At 37.3% G+C, this 21,869-nt stretch overlaps 1 protein-coding gene across 5 annotated transcripts in view; it reads right to left on the bottom strand.

Moving 5' to 3' along the window:
* Window positions 1–21,869, bottom strand: part of NLG-5 (neuroligin 5) — a 271,314-nt gene that overhangs the window by 102,085 nt on the left and 147,360 nt on the right. For 3 of the 5 annotated variants that reach the window (XM_087411741.1, XM_011066032.2, XM_011066031.2), the window contains 2 exons: window positions 14,065–14,106; window positions 8,739–8,786 (listed from right to left, as the gene is read on the bottom strand). The gene's annotated coding sequence lies outside the window, so the exon portion shown is untranslated. The remainder of the gene's footprint in view (window positions 1–8,738; window positions 8,787–14,064; window positions 14,107–21,869) is intronic. The other 2 variants (XM_087411742.1, XM_087411744.1) reach the window with 1 other exon arrangement.

The raw sequence follows: 21,869 nt of genomic DNA, 5'->3' as shown, positions 1-21,869 counted from the left end.
CGTATATACCCGGGCCATACGCAACGGATATATATTGAGATACCTGCAGTCCTGCGGTCTCGCGAGGCCTCCGTCGTTTGTTCGCCGACCGATATCCGATGGCACGCTGCTGCTACTACACAGTCTTGGTGGGTAACGGCTTTGTCGTTGATTCGGTGAGACAGTACCGGGGATAAGGGACGAGTTGGTCTGTCGTGTGTAGCTGGTCAGGGGATTTTGATCACGACGACTGAGATTGTTTCCCGCGAATGGAAGACCGGATGTCATACCGAGTCGTCGAAAAGATAATCGAATAGAGAAAATAAAAATGGCATGAAAGCCATTTCTTCTTATCTTTTTCCTTCGCTAAACAAGGAACAAGTATTGAAGGAAATACGAATTAATTTAGAATACGATCAACGAGAGGACAGGCCAAGTCATCGATTTATTTGTATGAATGTTTAAAAATCGGTAATATCATCAGAGCAGATATTGCGTCACTCAGGCTTTGTCTGCGTCCGATACCTCCGATATCGGATTTGTGTCACGTTAAAACTCCGTCGAAAATTCACAGCACGTATACTCGTCAATTAATAGTTACTTGACGGCACGACACAGAACTGCACTTTCTAGACGTTTATATTGAAGCCGTAACTTCAACAGATTCCTGAAGAGAGTATCAAAGCTTTAATCAAGTAAAGACCTCGGTGGCTCGTAATATTATTCATGCGCAATAAATTTAATACTGTTACCTAAATTACTCAAATATAAAATTAAATAATCTTTGTAACTATATAAGTAGAAAAGAACACTTTGTTGAATTAAATAATTAAAGATATTTCAAAATCGTAAGAAGAATTAGATATAAATACAACAATCAGTGGAATTAATCAATTTGTTTGGAGTTAATAATCTAGTCTTTATTATCAAAGTACCATATATCTGGAAAAGAAACTTGTTTTCCGAAAAAGAGATAATAACCTAAATATGTATTGTACTTTTAATGATGAGAGAGAGAAAAGAAAGATATAGAAAAAGAATAAATGGAACCAGCTCTATTCTTAAATTCACGTAAAAGCGCTAGCCGCGTACTAGAGCGTACTTCTTCCTCCGAGAAAGATGAAAAAGTTAAAACTTCAACCATCCTGCGTCGCGCGTAGTTGCCACACAGATACACAGTGTTTAGTTCAGGCAACTTTAAGTCCAAGCACTTCAAAGAGACAGCGTCGGCTAGAAATTTTCGCGTAAATTTCTCAGATAGATGCGCTATATCGCGCAAGTGTGTACAGCGACTGTCGCATGCATCCGCGTGTACTACGTAGGTTGCGTGATAGATACTGAATGTAAGATACAATATATGGGATACCCGTCAACTTGGAGAATTACGATATTGTGAGCAAGTATCGTGCATAAAATCTATGGTTCATGTTACTCGGCTGAAGGAAAAGTGAGAAAGATAGAATTAAGAGAGAAAGAGAGAAGAGATATGTATAACTAGAAACTTCTTAATTACATACAGAGTTTAAGCAATTATATTAAAAAAGTGATGATTTTATCATAAGATTACCAATTTGGTCGTAACGAACTTTGAAATAAATGGTTTTCTCTTCAATCAATCCTTTTGGATTCCCTTTTATTTTTTAAACTTCTCGATCGATTTTCGTGAAACTTGGCTTATGAGATATTTGATAATAATGCTTCACTCAAATTGAAATAAAAAATAAAAAATTCAAAATGACAGTAAATTCAATATGACAGATAGAGTTTAAAAAGAGAAATCTGATTATCATAATATTCGATTTTAGGGAATTTTTAATTGCAAAATGATATCAAGTTTCAAAATAAGATCATTTCTAGTTTCGTTTTATTTGAAATTCAGTACGCAAATAGTTATTATAATACTGATTTTCAAACTGACTTTCAAACTCTGATTATAAGTCCAATACTAAAACCTCCTTTATTCCTGGATACTATATATCCTTTTGAAATTCGAAATTTTCGAACTACACACTCAAATTCAACGGTACCAAGAACTTTCTAAAACTGAGTTTTACGATAATCAGATTAATTTCAGAATTTGAATTTTAGAATCCCCCTCCCTCCCTCTCTCTCTCTCTCTCTCTGAGGCCAGAATCGAATTCAGTAACTCCGCAAAAAACCTTAAAAAACTTCTTAAATTTTTTTATTAGAAAGCTCCCATCCTCAGAATTAAAAGTTAAAAAATATTCGCCAGTTTTTATAAATTACACAAAAAGTACCTCTCTATTAAACTTCGTAAGATAATAAAGAAGTTTTCTCTCAACATTTACGTGATTCCCTTTTTTCCTTGATTAATGATGAGAGTCCTCATACAGAATCCGAAAAATTCTAATCTTCAAATCTCGCAAAAGTAATCGTTAGTCCCTTGGAATACACTCGCATAAGGGAGCATTCATTTCGAAGTACGGTAGAAACCACGACCGTTATTTCGCGACAGCCGTCTTTATTGCCGCGGTGAAGGATGTGGACTTAACTTAACGGAGTGTTCCCTTCCGTCTGCAGGATCCGCTTTCCTACCGCTTTCCCAGCGCGTTTCTTTCCACCACCTCCCACGTGTACCACCCTTTTTGTTTCCTCCCTTTATCCTCTCTTCGCGTCGCGTCGTCTTTCCTCACGGCTGCGCCAACAAAGAAAGCGGGTAATCTGCAAACGACTCGGCTTATATCTAACGAGACGGCGCATTAGTCGTGGCCGGTGATCTGTATGCGAGGATATTGCGAGAGATGCTGGCTTTATTTACGGCGCCGCACGCCCTCCCGGGGGATGTGGAAGGTGGAAGCACCCCATGATGTCCGCCGCGCGGATGCGGAGTGCCGTCGCCACTTAAGCGTCCTGGCGTGCATAGCCCCGTGGACGTATTTCTTCTCGAGCAGCTCGTAATTTCGCGCGCCGCTGCGACGAGAGCTCGTCGGTATCCACCGAGACCTCCGAGGGGTATCGCGATATTATTCCATGTTTGTTTTATGGATGTCGAGGGACTGTACACTTCGCCGTGTCGAGATATATCCCAGAGACCAGAGAAATGATCCAGTCTGCACCGATAACTGACGTTAAGATATTGACGCCGTTTTATTAACAGATTTCTTTGAATAATTCATGTTAATCCCTCTTCAAAACTTCCAAGGAAATATACGCGAATGTCAATAATAATTTCTAAGTTACCAGCGATATAAATACCATGTATCTTTGTAAGTAATTCATTTGTCGCATCTTCATCGATAATGATATTTAAAAAGAGAATTTGTGTGACAGGAAATTTTTCTTGCATCGTAAAATTATTATACAGTATTCAATATTCCGATGAAAGTAGCATTTTCGTGTCGAGGATTAAAATATCGCGTGAAATATAGATTCCCCCCCAAAATTTTAACACAACATTATCCTCCTCGTCTTGTTTCAGTCTGTTATTGTAGATCTGTTATCGCCCGCACAAAATCACCTATCTATTCCACTGAAATTCAAACCCCCGCTGTCCGGCTGTAGATGACGCACAGCTATCACATAAAAAGGTACAGAAGCGGAAGCGCTTTTCCCGCGTTCGCAATTTTTCCATTTTGTATGGTCCGCCGATCGGCACATTGATGACATTCGCGGGTACCCTTTCCCCGTTCCCACCTTGCTGGTCGTATCCATGAATATTGGAAAATCCGATTCGGCATTACTCAATCCCGGAATCGATCCTGGATCCTCCGGTCATCGTTCTAATCGCTTGGTTTGCGTGCGCGAATTGAAACGTTAACGCGATGTGTTATCGGATAAGTATTAATGGCGCTGTGAAATTTGGATGCAAACTGTCATTAGTTTTTATTTTGCAATGTTAAATAAAATTTCAAATTGACAATCTTGTATAGCTACAACACGCAAAGAACGATTTTAAAATATTATAAAATATTATAAAAAAATTTAGATAGATACAGATTGGGAAATAATTTGATTGGACTATCAAAATAATTATGCAAAAAGCTCGGGCACGATGAATAATACTGCGAAAAGTTTTTTGACATTCTAGCAATCAACTTGAGTATTCTACATAATTATTTTGATGGTCCAACTAAATTTATCTTCAGATATGCATCCAACTAAATTTATAAATTTATAAAGAACAAAATAGTTTTTTCCATGTATAAATACAGCATATTTTTCTTTCTCCTTGTTTGAGCATTCAATTTACCGGACGCGCATTATATGTATACTTACTGGAAACAACGTTTAATTCCGCGAGAACTTGCCGACCATGTCGGATCACTCACGGATATCAATGTATTGTATTGGACCTCACGCTCGAGGAAGTCCGAATACCTCCGATGGATTCGCCATATCCCAACGTGAATCCCGGGCTATTGTGACACAATACCGTTGTGATGTATTCTCAGACACTCCCTATTGATATTCGCAACTACTTAAGGGGCACGTGCATTCGCATTTCTCGTGCATTCTATGTGTTCCACGAGATCTTATTCGCCAGGCTGCTCGAATCGCGCGATATAATCCGGGATCCTTCCTCAACGCCTGGAATTACGCGGCACGATTAACCAGAATTCGTGCAAAGAACCAACGACCGGTGTCCAAAAGGAGGACGATAAGCCGTTAACCGGTTTCAGGCGGGATCTGAGAAAGTAATAGTTGCTGAACGAAGCGGAACTGGAGCGGCTAGCGCGTAACTTTTTTCGCCGTTTCAGATTTTATCGTGTAAACGGAGGACACGCTTAGAGGCTCCGGGCAACTGTTCTGTTGCTGTATCGTCCGGAATTTATTCGAGGTGAACTAAATCGCGAGCGTAGGTGCTGCCTAATAGTTCGTAGGTACTCTCCGGCACGTACAACCTCGTAGAGATCCCTTCTCTGTCTCTCTCTCTCAACCTCTCTCTTATTTCCTCCTCTCGCTTTGCTCCGCTCGCCAAACCGTTTAAAGTAATTGCTCTGCGTTATGCAACGGCGAACCGACTGACGCTGTGTCGGACACGCCCCTGGGAAAAATTGGATTGTATCACAGAAATATTTAATCGTAGAGAGAAACTGGTCAGATCGTCTTTTAAATATACATATATCACGGTCCGCTCTCTCACATCAAACAGCGCGATGTGCTTTTTCTTCAAACACACCGTGCTCGATTCGATTCCCTCAAATTTTCACATTTTTATACCGTTTCGCTGATTGAAATGAAGTATTACAATAAAATTTAAAGTTCTTCAGTTACAATAAAATTTTTAAATTTCAAAACGGCGTATTCACGTTTGAAATCGGCTGACCAGATTTTTTTTTGTAATTTCTATCGAAACGCCTAGGCGGTAAAAGGCAGCCGGCTAAAATACGAGTTATGAATAGTTCAACGGGGAGCGTAGATTATTTCCTAAAATTAATTTGAAATCCGACCGATATATCGAGAACCGAGTGTGTTACCGTGCTATCGCGAGGGAAGCGGATACGTTTCCCGCGGAATCCGCAAAAGCGTTTTATCGCTACATTATTCTGCACTTGTACGAAACTGTTGGTCGGCTGCGATCTCACTTAACTGTGGAAATCTATGTACACGTTCCACGCGTTATGTATATTCTGGTATCGCATATGCCACAGTCATTATTCCGAAACAGCGCGTAGGAAACGCGCGGGATTTTAGCCTAACGGCGTATGGCACGTTGATATGTCTGGCAGCCGACGACCGGGTCGCATATTCCCATAGAACCCTCTAAGCTCTAAAACGGAAACGTTACGCTTTGCTTAGAGTTAGGGAGAGTTGCTCTGGGCGTCACGTCGGCGCCAGATATTTACGATGGAAAGAACCCTCCCGGGCGGGCTACGTTCAATGGAGCTGTAAGGAGGTTACGACAGTAGTAAACTCCGATCAATTTCGTTTCGTTGTTCCCCGTGTAATGTTGCAAAGGGCGTAGGTATAGCGCGGAAGTTACTAACTTCAATCCCTTCGGGACCAGTATCGGACGCTAAATCGAATGGAACATTAAGGGGCACGTAAGCGGGTTTTGTGTACTAGTTAAAATCTAAGCGATCGGCAAATGAGCTGCTTATCAAGGAACATGAAACAAGAAATAATTAACCCTACGGTGGTTGACTTTATAGTAGCCATGACTTGATTTTTTCAACTGGCGATATCAAAATTTCCTATAATACTTATAAAAATAAATCCCACGTCATAATTAAGGACACAGTCATAATTAAGTCATTATGATAGTATAGGACGTCATTATGTGATGTCATTTGTTATTTATATTCTAAATAAACTTATAAGATCACGATGATGTCCTTATGATATTATTATGACTTTTCTGTGTTTCTACTTGAGATGTCATTTAATATAAAACTTTTTTAATCACATAAATAACATAAAAAAACAAAAGAGCGCACAATTCAATACTATTCACTGTACTCACTAATAAAACTCACTGGATAGACAATATGTTAATGTAATATTGAATACCTGTCAATTCGATTAGTTCATTTTTCATACAGCGCATATTTCTCCCTGTATTAAAATCGTAAAAGGAAATTTTAATCGTATTATCGTTAGGCTACGTTATCCGGATTTAATGGCACTTCCGTTCGGCATGTCGCGAATTCTGTAGTACCTGTCAAATTTGTCGTAACCATAAATCCCACCCGAAACGCGCTCGCGTCGTTCCAGCGCGTACTGCAAATACCGGCGAAGGAACCGGGAATTTCTGGAGGATTGACGGTTGAATCTAAAGTTTCTTTACATAGGAGCGCAAAAGCGCTATTTTAAGACACGTACGTGCCGCAGAAAGTGCGCCGCCACTTTCAGACCTCGACGAGGACCGTCGTCGCCCATCGGCCGTCGTCGTTTCTCAAGCTCGACGTCCGCACCGTCGTGCTTGAAAACGAATAAAAGCGCCGAACGCTCCTTTCGTTAAACATTCCCCTTCGTAAGGAAACGAAATTTTGTCACGAGACAGCTCGTAAACAGTTCCGCATTCCAGTCACTCGTCGAAAATTCGCTTCAATTCGATTCGACCACGGCGACGTCTATCTAGAAAGAGCTGCGGAAAAAGGGCTTCTGCATCCCCCCGTGACCTGTCGATCCATTGGACACCGTCGACGATGCGATGATTCATTCGTGTTTACCCGCACGCTCGAAACTTCACACGACATACGATGCCAAGCAAAAAGACAAGTGTGCGCAGATGCGAGATGCATACGTCGGCTCGACGTGATGCATCGCGGTTTTACGCGTGACGATAAACGGCTCCCCGTCACACAGCCATGCAGGTTTCTTGTCGCAACTCTAGAGATTATCTGTAATACCTACGTAAACTGCACGCGATTTTATCAGTATTATGCTATCGGCTCGCAGCCGAGGCTTTTTTTTTACACCGCGCTAAAGCATTGTTGCAACGAGTTTAACGTAAGAAAGTTAAACCTGAGTCGACGTCGCATTAGGAACTTCATTATCGTCGATGTTCAAATAATGTCGCGGATATTTTTATCGATGGATACATTTTTTTTTTTTAAATTAAAGGATACCAGCAGCTTTTACCGATGTTTTAGCATTTTAACAATTTTATGCGAACGATGTGTTATATATTTTGTCGGAGCTTTTAAACGGATTACATCGTGCTTGCTTTCGCGATCGTATTACCGTCTGCAAAAGTTTTTACGAATTTACGGGTCGATGAGTGCGATGTTAATGACATTCCCATTAGCAGTTTCCAGTCCTGAACAGCTCAAGTTAATACAACGACTTAAGTTTGTTCGATAATTACGTTCGTACGTGACAACATATCGAGTTAGCTAAAGGAGATTCTCTAAGATCAAGCGCTTGATATCGGAAAACTTCTTTAAAAAACTGATAACGAAAGGATATCTCCTCGTAAATTTCATTTTTCACACAACATCCGCGGTATCATTTACGGTTGTACAGTTTTGAAAATTGATATCCCAAGATAATTTGTTTTCTTTCGAAAGGAATAAATTTCGGTAAAGTGAGAATTCGCATCAGAATAGTGAGAGATACAACCGATTTCGCGTTTATTAATGAAAGTTATTAATAAAAATAAATATATGTAGTGGATGAAAGATTATATTAAATTCATGTATAATAAAAATAGAATTATAATTATTATATTCTTTTTATTACATAAATTAAATAGAAAATATTACGATATATATGTATATTTTAATGTGAAATATTTTATACAAAGAAATTAAAAGAAACTTTATTACTTTCTTGCATCAGTTTTAATAATATTTAATTCTAGAAAAATCAAATACAGATTTCAAATTATATGAGAAAAATAATTGAAAAGAGAAAAAAAGAAGTAAAATAACGTAACTAAGCTATTAGCCATTATTCTATTGTTATTTGTTGTAATTTTTCTATTGTATTTTTTTATCTTTATTTTGATTTGTAGTATTTTCTATTGACATTATTTGTCTTTATTTCATATACATATAATGCACAAACATTTTATTCCAATTCTCTGGTGTTTACATCAAAATACGTTAGCAAATAATAATACTTGGATACGAGTTCGAATTTTTTGTGCGTATATATTTTCATACAATAAATAAACATACATACTGTATTCAGTGGATTAAATATTAAAACTAATCTGTTTCAGTTCATCCACTTTAATATAATGAATCTATGAAAAGTTGTAATATATTTTATTTATAATATATTTCATATATCTCTAATAAAAATTTCATGGATCCAATATTTGACATTAAAATGAGGCATACATCACTCACCGAGACGACGTGTAACAGGGAAGTTGTAACTATGTAGTCTACATCGATCTGTAAAATATAGATACAAGAAAATTATAGCAATGAAATAACTAAAATTTAAAAAGAGTAATGTTGTCCATATATAATGAAATAATTGTGAACGATTTCTGTGACGAATAATTTTATAATTAATTCTCCAAATAAAATAATATATAATGAAATATTCACACTATGAACTACCCCGCTGTTGCCCAATGTCTATTCCCAAACCTCCTCCTCCTCCTCTCAGATTCCTGCCAGGTTCGTTGCACTCACACAATTTATGATGAAAATACGGTTAATTACGATCGCGCCCACGCTAATCATCCGAATCCAAAAACGATCGCGCGGTATTTCACACGGCTCTCTCGAGTTAACTGTATATGCAATCTCCCAAATACATAAAACATAATTAAAGAACCCATGTATCATCCACACATGGTTTTTAATCGTTTGAAATCATATCCAACGAGTCACATGTTATTTCATACCTAATTCTCACTCTGAAAATTAACCGGCAAATTTCGTTTAAGTTAATGGAAGCTGCAAAGTCCGAGATACGAGAAACGTTCAAGTGTTGTTATAAGTGTTGGTTATGTTCATTGCTCGCACATATTGTAACAAAAAAGTTAATTTTTAAGCAAGTCGTTGAAGTGGCTATACAGCACGCCAAGTATACGAGTACTTTTCTTTAAAGTCTTATTCTGTAAAGAAAAATACCAAGTATTTCCCAGAAGTCTTAAGTTCATTATTTTTATATTTCTCTACGTCACAAGGTACAACTATATATATATATATATATATATATATATATATATATATATAATACAAATTTACCTACAATATAGTATACTGATAAAAAATATAACTATAAAATTAAAAAAATTTTAGGGGTATTTTCCGAGCATCTTATTTATGAACTTGCGTAACTTATCATCTACCTACTTAAATAAAGGTTAATTCTCATTTTTCATGTATTGTACTTTGTTGCTTTAAGTTGTGCGAGACATTGTTGGCGCTCGACGTACATTATTAATTGTCGAAAATTTGCTAGTTTATTATAACGAGAATCGTTAATTGTTCAACGATTGCAAGAAATAACAACACAACACACATAACAACATCTCATATGCTGCGTTCGAGGAGCACCATCAGAACTATTGCGTTTATTCTATCCATGTTTTACATCTAATGAACGACAAAGATCGAATGATATTGTATAATAATTCTGATAATGCTCTTGCTGAACGCAGTCATACAGAATCATACAGAACGACTCTCGTAACTGCCTGCCCGCACGAGACTGCAAACGAATGGTTACGTGGCGACCTTGCGTACACAACGCTCTGCAACGTCAAAACAACAAGCGCTGGGCACCGAGTGGTTTCTACGAAATATTTCACGTGTTACGAAACAAATGCATAACGAATATCACGAATATACCATTCCTCGCATTTCTAGAGTGATTTCAAGCCGACTGTTTCTGCACAACGAATCGAACATGTATCTAAAGATATATATTTTATCTAGATAAAAATAGACGTTTACGAAACTTGACTTATTATTATCATTACTTTACCGCCGTATTTTCATGTCCCGAAAAAATAACGTTCAATAACGTTCAGTTTTTTACTTCTCTCAATTTTTCAAAATCATACAATTAAAATCATTCCTCTAAAAATTAAAAGAGAAGAATGATAATAACGGATTATATAATTTTTCAATCCCAAAACAAAGAAAGCTTTTTATATTCTTCTTCAAAATTAGAATTTAGAATTAGATTTGTTACCTTTTTTTTTTTAAGCGGAATAATTTAATGAATTTTTCTCAATTTCCCACGATGAAAGGCTGACTAAAAATCGGTGAAAAATTCATCGCGCAGACTTGAAGAATTTGAAATATTTTTGTAATACGGATATAGTCTATTACTTAGAAAATTTGTTGGATTTCTCAAGGGGAATCCGTCGTCTGACCATTTACATAGCACTACTACTGAATACAGAACGGAGAGCCGGACTGCATTGCAGCAGCAACAAAGTCAAGGCAGCGCAACAGCGACGGCAAGCAAGCCGGCTGATACGAGGCTGACGGGTGTCGAAAGCGAATTATCACCACGAGACCCGATGGTTCTCGGTGCACGTTCGTTGCGGCACTTCGACACTCGCGCGATCCGGAATTTGGGATGTAAATGGGTCCCGACAATCGCGAAAGCGGAAGGCTTGCGCGTCGTATCACTCCCACGGCGAATATAACCGGCGACACGCGGAACGAAATAAACAGCTGCGAGGAAATGTCGACACAACAACGAGCACAACACTTCGTCGTTTCGTAAGTAGCTCCTGATTACGCACGCTAATTAATTAAGTTGCTGCACGTGCGTTTCGAACGTCTATCACAATACATTAAATCATACACGAATTTAATTGTATCGCGATGAGAAAATCAGGATTACATTGCACTTACAGCGAGTAAATTATGGAGAAGTGGGAAGAGGATAGGAGGATAACTTTTACCGAGTCTAACTTGGGAGAAGGGACTCATAAAGATTAACTATACCATGCTAAGATTAAACATACTTTACGAGTTAGTCCAGGGAGAAACCGTAACACCGCAACACTGGAATAAAGTTCGCGATAAAAGATCTACTAGAGCGGACTGCTCTGCATTTAGCGACACTTCATTCCTCGGCAGAAATGCACGATGACCCTGTCTCTTTCCCTTCCGTCCTCGCTTTTGTGCCGTAGCTCGCCTGGCGCCTTATTCTCACGATATAATTGTCTCAGAACAAATGAACCAGTCCCTTGCCTCTACCTCGTCTCGTAAGAAATTAAAAATTTCAGTGGCTCGGCCTGACGTTCCGTCGCCCGACAAATTGCCACCGCGACGAACGTGACGGCTCACACCAAAACCTGCCTCTAGCTCGATGCGGAGAAGAAATAGAAGAAAAGTACGAACACACCGCTAAACGAGACTCCTTTGACGGAAATTAGAAGAGGAAATTTCGTTTAAGAGTAACTTCATCTCCATGGAATTTCAAAAATTCCACGGTACCTTTCGGCGCAAATAATGCACGACGATTTTTTTTTAACAATCGAGAATTACCCCCAATAGATCTTTTTATTATTACAAATGAAAAAAGAGAGAGATTTTCTATTGTAGCGATTTTTTTAACGGTCAGATATTAAAGCGAAACGCGTCCTTCGACTGACATAAATCACTGTTAGATATCGAAGAAGCAATGATACTCAATCCCTTGAGTTAAATAACATTTTGTTATTTTTAACTTCCATATGTGTCAAAACATAAATCAATCCGTTTCTGTGATTGAATTGCTTAGTTTTTTTTTTTAAGTAAATAAACATTCATATTAACGTATGTACTTAGTAAATAATAAATTAAATTTAAATCAAATGTAATACATTTTGAGTTAAATTCGATTGTTAACTCCATTATTTCAGTTAAATTAATGACATAAGAGTGGCGGAAATAATTGAAAACCACTGAAATTGGGTGTAATTTGACGTCATGAATTTAACAGTGACAAACACACGCAACAAAAAGGTCACGACGCATTTTCTAATCGCTCGATCGATACGATAATTGTTGATCCTCGAAATTACCGTGTAGGCGAGCGCGTTATGCAAATGCGGCTCAGACGCTATATAATATTTTCATGATGCGGATTCAGCCGACCGCACAACTAGCTACTTGAATATATATAGTACGAAGGCCGTGATATCGGTTAAACGAGTTTGTCTCGTCCGCCGTCCACAAAATCTGGCTGTCCGCAAAATCTGCAAATAATTCTGTGACGACCTTCCGTCGCACGGCGAAAGAATTGCGGTGAATTGTGTTTAACGACGTTTGTGGCAATCCGGCTATCTGTGCGGTATTTGTCCATCAATCGGCGTTCTATACGTATACAATACTCCTAATCTTTAGTTAGATTTTCTCTCCCGAAAATTAGTCCTCTATTATTTGTAATTGAATTCGCCACAGTCTACAATATCTCTACAATATCAATTAATTATTGTCCATTTATTTTTAACAATCAAATTCTGTCACAACCGCACCTCGTCGATTATCCCATCAATTATGGATTGGATTAACGAGAACTCGCGTTATCATAAATCCAGGCTAGGCATCACGGCTGATCAATGTTGATTACGTGCGGCTCCTCGCAGAGTGGTGTACCATTCTCCCTTCCATAACATTTTATTATCTCGAATTTCGGCGCGGCAAACGACATATAGAATATTCCATTTATTTGACACCGATATTTCATGTCGACCAATTTTCCGGGGTTGTATAAAACTAAACTTTTTGTGTTGCGCGATAGTTATTTACAACGGTCGCATGAAATACACACATCGACGTCCCGGCATAAAAAAAAGATATGCGGATCAGAGTTTAGAAAATCGCGTTTACTCTCGTTCAGCATTTTTCCCGATATAAATGTGTTGAACAAATAATGTAACAACAAAACGATCGCCGACTGGCAAAATTCTTTCATAATTTGTGCCATGTGCATATAGCAATCGTTATTATAAATTTGCCGCATTTTACATGTACAGACGCAATTTTCCACATTATTAAATTCCGAAATAGAAGCTTCAGATATTCAGCTTTTCATTTCATTTTTACAACACAACTATATTTTTGCTGAAAGCGAATGATTGCCACGTAATACTTATTATTATTCTCATAAAATCGTAACTGCTCATAAAATCGTAATTACTATTATTATTAATGCCTTTTTGATAATCATTGTGGAACACTCGCTGATTGCAAATCGCGAATTTTCGAGTGATTAATTATCCCGCGCTTTTACCGTGCTCGCAACGAATCGAAGTCGTTTAATTCACGAACGGCAGCATCGACCGAATAGTCGATCGATACCATTTTTTCCTATTTGCGGCTCAAGCCTTAATCCATAGATAAGCTTCGTGTACACGCAGAAACATACATCTGCGTACATCCGCCGACATACATTTAAATTTCCGCGAGTAAAGCCAAGCTTGCAACGACGTTCGTTTTGAATAGAAAAAAGGGTTGAGCCTAAATTGATGGAAACGCTCCGAAGCTGTTAGCGGACTGTTTAATTTTAACGTTCATAGAGCTTTGCGTTTCCTATGCATCATCCAGAGATGCAGTTTCGCCATAAATTTTCGATTTCCATTTTTCCATTTGATATTTTCGCGGGACTATAATAATTTTTTTTCTGTATACACACGTGACTTGATCTCGTTCAAATAAATAAATTGAACGTAAATTAAGTTTTCATAGATTTGATTTTATAAAGTCTTACCTTAGAATTTGTGCAGTCTCTCTCTAACACGACGCAAAAAACCTGTAACAAAAATATGGAAAATGTTAATAAACACAAAAGGAATAAAATAATAGCCACTATTATTCAGCAATGCTAAATAAATGATAATTATTCGATAATCCGAGTGGTTTCCTGTATTATAAACGTTATAAATTAGCGTTGATTATTATGGAAATTATTCTCATTTGCTAATCATTTAAGCAGCGTAATCATTGAAACGTAATCATAAATGAAATTCTCTCATCGAGGACAGAATCGACATAAAAAAGATATTCGTTTTGATCTCGATGCTTTAGTTATAATTCATAAGGATTCGTACGCGATTATAATATCGAAAATCTGCCAAGAAGAAAATGGAGAAAGAAGAAAATAATCCACCAAAAAAATGACACTCGTTTCATTCACGTTTCTGTCGAAAAAATGTCTATTTCATGATAAATTCATGTTAAATATGCAAATATTCAGATTCATTTAAATGATACAAAATTTGATAAAATGCAACAAGATATTGGAACATTATTATAAACGCAAAAAAAAAACATTAAACTTCATATAATTCATTTATAATTATATATGAATCCATTTATCTATTTATTTGCGTTTTGCGAGTGATATTTAAACTAATATTTTGTGTGTACTAAAAATAAATCAACAAAGATGTTTTTCATGATTAAAATGTAAAATTACATTGCATTTCAACTTTTATACACATTATCAATCGATTCATAATATTCAATTAATATTATAACGATAACCAACATATTTTCGTATAATTTATATGCTAATAAACAGCACAGCAAATTTTACATTCGCGCGAGATATAGAATGAAATTTGTCGTAAATACTAAATTTCAAATTGTCAAAATTATATATATTTATGTAATTCTATCCCCGTATATTTATTATATAGGTATATATTACTTTCTTACTTCAAGTGACAAAACTCAAAAGAATTAAGTTTCGCAGAAATTTATTTTTCAACTCGATAGAAAATTATCGATTAATCAAATAATATCGCAGTAAAAAGAATATATTAAAAAAAATATAATCAAATGTCATTTTTGTCATTTTTATTTCACAATCCTTAAAAACCATCCTTTTCGAATTATGACGATTTTACGAATATTTTTTACAACGTAAAAATCTTTAATAAAGTTAAGTTGGTTTCACTTTCGATGATTGATATGACGAGATACTTATTCAACTAATTCATAGTAATAATTTGAAAATTACGTTTTTTCAATTGTGTCACCTTTCAAGTTTCGAGTAAAAGAGTGATGTATATATCAAGATTAATATTAAAAAAAATATATATAGGAATTTGTGTAAAAGGATTTTCATTCATCACGAGATCCTTTTCTTTCGCGGCCGCAGGCAGGTCGACGAATGGACAAAGCGAGTTGGGAAATATTAATTTATGACCAGGACGAAATTATGCGCGCCACTAAATCAGAACCGCTGCTCTTTTGTTCGAAAATTCCGGTCCTGGTCCTGGCGCCTTCAACTGGTAAACCGCCACCACCGTCGAGGAAAGCATCCATCGTCCTTCGCGCGCGAGATCACGGCATCGCCACTCTCTCATCCCTCTCGCACCCCAGCATTTACCCTGATTTCAGCACCCGCCGATAATTGACTGTCTCGGCAGGCTCAGGTTAAGACTTTGTGCGCGCGGTCGACATCAGTCCTGGGCAAATCCAGGCTCGCCCGCCGGAACTTTGAGATGCCACTCAGAAAATGGAGGCTACATCGTCTGAGTGTCCGTGACAAAGGGGATGGAACGGAGATAACAGTAGAACACAGAAAAACGCAGTGAGAAAAATAGTTTATGTTGGTGGAAACGCTCCCCATTTTGGACACGTATAATTTTTCACTCGTTTCGTGGCTCGCCCTTGCGATAAAAAAAATCTCACATTTTTTTTATTTAGATCCTCTCATTCGCACTTCGAAGTGACAGATGTGTTATTCTCGACGTGAAATATTCTCTATACTCACGAGGATATTTCGGATTGACCGTATTTTCTCCGTTTTGATTATGATATATTGTTAATGAATAACGTTAGACACGGCTTTCATCCTGATATGTTTCCCTCCCCCAAATTTAGTCCTGTTGTGCAACGCTATTGCAAGATTTACTAGGTAACGTCGCGTTCGAACGGCGCTGGCATTAACTATTCTAATCTACGTTGTAATTTATTGTCAGTACGGCAATACGTGTCCGCGACGTTAACTCCCGGTGAAGTATCAGCGTGTTTACAATATCGCATGAAGCGCGAACCTGGGACGTAATCTCGCGTCGTTCTTACTTGCGAGAAATTGAGTATAAACTTAGAGTAATTACCTGTTTTCGCAGATACACGAGGGAGGAGGAAGAGAGAGAGAATGAGATTGCATCCAATTTTTATTCCCATCCGGTCGTTGTTCTAGAAACGGCGACGTCCTTCCGCCAGCGGCGAGGACCGTACATTAGGCTGACGGAAGAAATTTGACATCGTGTACGATAAGTCGCTGACTGAGTAACGAGCATTCTTTTTATCTCGTCTCCCAGAGATTTCCAATCATTTTATGCAAATTCACGGCCAACCGAGAGCCGATCGCCATCAGACAAGCGTCTTTTAATGGCATCGGTATCGCCATTATCGAATACACAGCAGATCGTTAAGCTCCTCGAGCTATAAAGAAGATTATACGTCAGCCGATTAATCTAGTTAGCGCGTATTGCGCAGTTTCATCTGTCATCTGCTATGAATTTACATTTGCCTTTGTATCACTCTGTTATATACGACTCTTCCATACATAAGTTTTCTCTTTTTACGATATACTGAAATAAATAAATAAAGTTGAACTCGAGATACATACATTCAACATAAATGGCACTAATAATTCTATACGGAAGTATTACAAAATTTAGCTAGTTATAAATATAAAAATAATTTTGTTGGACATCAAAATATAGAACACTCAAACTGATTGCTAGAGTATCAAAACCATTTACAGCATTGTTATCAACGTTTAAGTGTTCTTAATTACTTTGATGATTTAACATAATTATTTTTCAGATATTTATTTATTTAGATAATTCAAAATGTTGTTCTTTTCATAAAGACTTACAGAATTTATTATCTACGGTGCAATTGCTTTTTACTGATGTAACAATAATCGTATCGTCTCATCCGCGAGCTTTAGATCATGCATGGGTTGAACACTAAGAACAACTGATTGCGCGCTCATCCCTCTCGCTGAGTCTCTTATTGTCGCGCCCAACTCCCCGTAGTAATGTGTTAAGTCAGGTATTATTCGGCAAAGCCGCATAAATCCCCCTCTGGAATACATTACAGTCGGTTGTAATGCGGTGAGGCGGGAATAATATGATTTGCATAGAATAATTCCTGGCGCAATATGCACTCGTTCGGTAGTATCGTCTCCTCCTCGAGTCAACTCGCGCGGTATGTTTTTGTTGACAATGAAAAAAAGACAGTCTCTCGCGCGGCCCCGAGTTAAGTGGAATCTCTCGCAAAGTGCAAACGTACATCGTGTAATGCACACTGGGTGTAATGTATTCGATGACACAAGAAGCACGTCGTTCTATGCGAGAATAATTGTCCACCCCCCCCCCTCTCTCTCTCTCTCTCTCTCTCTCTCTCTCTCTCTCTCTTCTCTTTCTGTCTTGGCTGGCAATATCTTTTATTTATGAGCTCTCCGCTAACCCACGAGTTCGCCACGTTTCTGTGATCCGCTGTTTTTATCCGACATTGATCTGCCTTGAGATTCCCACACACCCAACTTCCGAAATTCACCACCGCTTCTTCGTGGCAAACGCGAAAATTGTTTGTGAGTTTCAGCATTAAGGGTTTCTTGCTGTTCGCGCGGGAACAAATTTCTACCTCCTCGATTCTCTCTCGGTAAACGTTTAGCATAAATGCATAAAGTCACTAGTCTCTGCAACGTCTACTTTAAATAATAAAATCATAATTTCTTCAGGGAATACCTGTTACGGTAACAGTGCGTTGCTAATTACCGTTTGAAAAAAAAAAACAAGAAAAGAAAGATTTATTTGGTAATTTTTCGCGAAAAAAAAGACTTCTTCTTGTCGTTTATCATTATTATAATTCCCTTCTTTTGTTGCATCAATTTCCAAAAAGATTGCACGCGCGAGCTAACTGGATAATGTTTCGCGTTTATTGTTACAGAGCAGCCAAAAGAACATCAAAATGAATATTAATGATACTCGTTATCCAGCGAAGTGATACGCAGGTAGGAGTCCCTGCGAAAATTTCGAGTACGAAATAGCTGCAGTGATTGTTGAAAATCGTGTTAGCAGGAGTAATCGAAATACGATACTCCACGGAATAATAAAGCAAAGGCAATTACGCAAACATCAAATGTACATAATGAATGCACCGACTGCCGGCCACGTAACTACGTATGTTTCCCTTTTTTTTTACAAACTCGTGCAATTTTTGCCATATTAATTGTCATTCAATGCATTCGGATAATTTTGTAACAGGCGTCAAAATCTTTCTATACGTTTTGCCGTGATGCACGACGTGTATTCCAATCGGCAGCGTTACATTTGCATGGCGCGTCCTACAATTTACTCGTCACTTCGCCGCTCGCAATATTCCGTATACAGAACAGCAAGGAAATTTTATTACGGTACATTGTGTACGTTTAATTACTACGCTTAAATACATGACACTTTATTTTAATATTCAACGTCACCCGATTCGGAATTTCACTTTTTACGCGATAATATAAATGTCAACATTACTACGTCGATTAATGGTTCAACAATTTTAGTAAATTTTTCGAGCGACAAGTAGAATCTCGGTACGGAATAACGGAGGCAGAAACTTCAACGATTAAAAATAGAAATCGGAACCTATTGAAATGCATACAAAGACTGAAATATCACCCGTTCCTGTTCTACATTTTCCATTCATGTATTATAACTTAACTTCAATTTACGTCGACGCATTCATATTCGCGGACGAAAATTATTTCGTTATTGTAAGAATTATTTGTAATCGTGAATTATTTCAAAAACGACGAACTATGACGCCTTTACGAAAATGGTGTGATAACGCCGAACCAATAACTCGGCTGTAATTGCGAAATTAGCTCGGCGGAATAGCTCGAAATTGTCCAGGCGGGGTGGTTTATGCGGACATCAGGATGCTGGGTAGATGGACCTTCCGCTCCTTTCTCTGAAAGGAGCTGAGAGGAATATCCTAGATGGACCAGTAATTTATCCTGTACTATGTCAATTTGAATTACAAATTTGTCGAGATTGTTATTTTACTATGGCCCACACAGAATAGTGCGGCCGTGCACATTTACGTGAGAACATATGAAATGTGTAAAAAAGCATAAAATAAATGCATAAAAAATGTGCAAATCGTACACACAAAGAATGATTTTACTAAAGTATTCAAAAATTTAGCTATATACAAATTTAAAAATAATTTCGTTTGAACCATCAAAATAATTACGTAGAAATTTTTTGCAGCGTTGTCGTCAACGTTTAAGTGTTCTACCATTGGGTAGAACACTTAAATTATTTTGATGATCTAACAAAATTGTTTTCAGATCTGTACGTAGCTAAATTTTTAGATATTTCATCAAAATTGTTCCCTTCGTATAAAATCATTTTCAAGTGAGCAATAATCGCAGAAACATAATATGTATAATTCAATAATTTTTAGTTCAATTAAAAAAATATATTAATTCCAAGTTTAAGACATAATCATCAAAACCGATAATTCGATAATAAGAGCGAAAATTCGGCGATTATACTTTGTATAACACAGTGACACAATCATTGGCAAATAGTGCCGCGTAGAATTAAGTCCATGAAAACCGGAGCGTAAACTGCGGCAATAAAAGATTTACATAACAAAGTCGGCCGTATTATCACACAATATTCTCCTAGACGCGTGCGTGTTGTCGCACAGAGAGTACGCTGATATTTACATTGCTATTAACATCTAGCATAATGTCGCGGTGTCCACTTTTGCTGACGTAACAGTGCGAATGCTCGTTAATCCGATACTAACAGCTGCGGTAGGTCGGCGTTTTACAGTGCAATGCTCTTGCCGCGGTTTTAAATGATTTTTTTTCTTCCTCCTACTGTAAGTTGCAATCGTTGCAAAAGTTTCGCACGTAAAAGCCATTATTTCGTAATTCGTGGCACTGGAAATTTTTTTTGGTTGATTCATTATATCCTCTCAATAACGTTAATTTTTTGTTCAAGTCATAATAATTTCTCTTTGACAATTTTACGTTTTTGAACCGAGAGAAGATACCGCGTGACGACTGTAATATTATTATTGTTTAAACAAGTTAGAGTTTAAACAAGGTAGAGTAAAATTATTGTTTCATTCACTGATCACGGCACATTTTGATATCCAAACTAACGGGAGCGTCCCGGATACTTCCCATAAATTCATAACTTTTTCACAAAGGATGCTTTTAACTCCGCGCGTAATTGAATTAGTCGCGTAATTAATTTCGGAGTTCAGCAAACGCGCTGATAACTATCCGAAAAATATGGGGATAGTTTCCAATGAACGAGCGAGAAAATAACGACGAAGTAAAAGGGAGAGAGGGCAAAAGCAGCCGCGATGTCGGGCTCGTACAACACGAATTGTTACGTACGCGCGTTGACGGTGGTTGCCACTTACGCCCCTATTTACTCGTAGTTGTAACAACATAATTATCATTACGTATAACAGTTACGCAACCATTATAATCTACATGTTAAAATGCACATTTGCTCATTATCATCCACGTGATAGCACTGGTGGATCCACGAGAGGGATCATGGAGGATAGACCCTCCTTTTTAAAAATATTTAAGCAAGATGTTATATATATATATATATATATATAATATTTCTGAAATATTTAATCATAATTTTAATATTCTAAAAATATTTTTTAATTAAAAAATTCTTAGATACAAAAAACACAGATTTCATTATATTATTATTCTTTTTTCGTGCTAATATAATAATTTAAAATGAAACGTTTCATAAATTATACATTTAAATAATATTTTTCCGATGTAATAATTTAAATAATAATTGAATATTTCATAATTTAATTTAAAAAAAAAAAGTTTCGCTTGAGACGTACCGATCCCCCCTTAAATTTCTGGCTCCACCAATGCGTATAATAGAGGGAGGTGCGAGCGTATTCGCAATAACGAAATTTAATCTTATCCCCGTCAAGTCTTTTATAATTTAGCACGTGACTTGGAAACTTGGTATTAATCAAACAGAGAGGAATTGCAGTGCTCGCTTGCTGCACTCGTGCGAAAAGAAAAGGCAATTGAATTACGCGAGATATCACGTAAAGTCAATCCTGCTTATGATATTTTCCTCTGTCTCATCCAAGAAAAAGGATATCAAGTAATTATAATTAAACCGAAATAAGGACCTTCTTTTAGGATCTGAAGAGATACGATGGGCGGTCTTTGTCAAAACGTAATAAGCGTGCCGCGTTACGGCACAACCGTGGATATTAAAAAAGATATTAAAAGTATAATGTTCCTGTACCTCCAGATAAATTTCTATATATAGGCCAATTATACGGAAAGCGTACATTAACGGTAATGCTCGCTGGTGTTTAATTCGTCGGCATAATGATGGCGTGATGATTGTTATTGTTATTAATAATTTCATGAGAACAGGTTCCGCTCGAATTATCCTCTTGATTTGCTGAATCGGCATTCACGGATGGATCGCGCGAGAACACGTCCTCTAAATTTATATGATAAAAGATGGA

The sequence above is a fragment of the Acromyrmex echinatior genome, chromosome 12, assembly GCF_024713525.1.
Source record: "Acromyrmex echinatior isolate Ae372 chromosome 12, ASM2471352v2, whole genome shotgun sequence".
Lineage (NCBI taxonomy): Eukaryota > Metazoa > Arthropoda > Insecta > Hymenoptera > Formicidae > Acromyrmex > Acromyrmex echinatior.
This window is presented reverse-complemented; position numbering and strand designations above follow the sequence as displayed.